This window comes from Nestor notabilis, unplaced genomic scaffold (genome assembly GCF_000696875.1).
Source record: "Nestor notabilis isolate BGI_N333 unplaced genomic scaffold, ASM69687v1 scaffold948, whole genome shotgun sequence".
In the NCBI taxonomy this organism is placed as follows: Eukaryota; Metazoa; Chordata; class Aves; order Psittaciformes; family Psittacidae; genus Nestor; species Nestor notabilis.
Window position 1 is genome coordinate 1 of NW_009940339.1, and position 2,163 is coordinate 2,163.

At 51.7% G+C, this 2,163-nt stretch overlaps 1 long non-coding RNA gene across 1 annotated transcript in view; it reads left to right on the forward strand.

Moving 5' to 3' along the window:
• The first annotated feature begins 1 nt into the window (after window position 1).
• The window catches only part of LOC104410186, a 13,443-nt gene continuing 11,281 nt past the window's right edge, over window positions 2–2,163 (forward strand). The window contains exon 1 of the long non-coding RNA XR_719944.1: window positions 2–58. This is a non-coding gene — a long non-coding RNA (uncharacterized LOC104410186). The remainder of the gene's footprint in view (window positions 59–2,163) is intronic.

Consider the following 2,163-nt stretch of genomic DNA (forward strand, 5'->3'; position numbering starts at 1 on the left):
ACCTCGGCCTCGCCGCCGCCTGGACAGGCTGCGATCCTCCGCCAGCAGCACGGGTCAGGTAGGGCGGGGGGCACGGGTCACCATGGGATGGTTCGGGTGGGAAGGGGCCGTAAAGCTCACCCACGGGCAGGGACACCTTCCACTAGAGCAGGTTGCTCCGAGCCCCTCTGTCCGGCCTGGTCTTGAACACTGCCAGCGACGGGGCATTTACCACTTCTTTAGGCGCTGGAGCTGCTCTAAGGTGTCCCCTTCAGGAGCCTTCTCTTCTCCAGCTGCCCCAGCCCAGCTCTCTCAGCCTGGCTCCAGAGCAGAGCTGCTCCAGCTCTCGCCCCATCTGCATGGACCACAGCTCAGGTTAGGGCTGGGCACCACAACCCCTCTCTGTCACAGGTGGGACTATCACTGCGATGCCAAAGTTAAATAACTGTGCTCCAGTCTGTAAGTAAAGGTCTGTCCTTTACCACAAAGCCCAGCCCTGCCTTGCCAGCAGCCGGTGCAGGGGCTGGGCAGAGTGGGGCCCCACGCACTCTCGGCGGGTGCTGCGGGGTGGAGGCCCCACTCTCGGAATTCCCACATACAGCTTTTTGCATGTGATTTGAACAAAAGCCGCAGCCTCGGGTGAGTGAAACGCCAGGGCTGATGTGCAGAGGGCTGAAATCCGCTGGTCAGCTGGGGCAGGCCTGGGCCATGCAAGAGGGCCAGGTTTGGATGGGAAATGCTAAATCCTGTGTAATGAGCTCCACCTTTGCATTACTGTCAGGGTAAGATTTGGAGGTAACTGTGCTCTGTAACGGCTTGCAAATGTAAAAGTTGTGCTAATGCTGATTGTCTATCAGTTAATACCATATGAAGTTATTAATGTCACATTACCACGTTACAGCTAGCTGGAGAAGGCTGTGGTAAACCTTCATTTACACTTACAACAAAGTCTGGGTCAAAGAAGACAGTCTTTAAATCTGCACTGCAAAGGTGTGTCATGCTGGAAAGGTGTGCTGCTGCTCCAGCTGGGCTTCGTCTCCCCACTCAGTTGCTGTCACTTGGCTGATGTTGAACAGAGGTCCCTGCCAAGCTACCTGTGCAAGAAGGGAAACAATTTTATGCCAGTGGCTGTGCAGGGAAAGCCCTGAGCTCCCCTCTGCTGGGTCTCTTCTGTCGCAGATTCATAATCCTCACTTGGAGTGTTCACACTTCTTCCTGATACCTCTTCACACTCATAGGGCAAATATCGCAGGGTTTGGCTCACAGTGATGGGAATCAGCTCTAAATGGGTCACTGTGACCTGTGGCTGCTGTACAGGTGCTGAGTTTTATCTGACCACTACCTTTTTCTATTTATGAACACTATAGTTTTTTTTCTCATGTGGAAATAATGTGTGAAAACTCAGGTTTACTCAAACTGGCTGTTCATTGGTGTCTAGTGGAAGACAAAGTGATAATTCATAGCAGCCTCATAGTGACCTCATAGCAGCCTTCCAGTATGTGAAGGGGGCCTATAAGGATGCTGGGGAGGGACTCTTCATTAGGGACTGTAGTGGTAGGACAAGGGGGAATGGCTTTAAACTTAAAAAGAGGAAGTTTAGATTGGGTATAAGGAAGAAGTTCTTCCCAGTGAGGGTGGTGAGGCACTGGAATGGGTTGCCCAAGGAAGTTGTGAACACTCCAACCCTGACGGTGTTCAAGGCCAGGCTGGACAGAACCTTGGGTGACATAGTTTAGTGAGAGGTGTCCCTGCTCATGGCAGGGGGTTGGAACTAGATGATCTTAAGGTCCTTTCCAACCCAAACCATTCTATGATTCCTGAGGTTTAACTGCAGGTGCCTGTGGGCATATAAAAAAAGTTCAGTTTGCTGAATTGTGGCCTCAAGAAACTAAACCGAACACTCTAATGCTCATGATCTGCTGTTTTCCTATTGGATAGATCTTTTTTCCTTCTAGGAGCCTCAAACTGGTGGTTGTTTTCATGTTTCTTCTTTCCATACACACCCCACTGGGGATTCTTGCAGTGTTTTCCATACTGACAGTAAGTTAGGTTTAGGATTCACAGCTCTGTGCACCCTGCTGACTGAACCCAGAGCTGATGTGGTGCCCGTGAACTAAAACCAGGGCAGTGGAAGTGCAGTGGGCTCCGTTCCATCTCAACAGATGGGGGGGGGGGGCGGCGAGG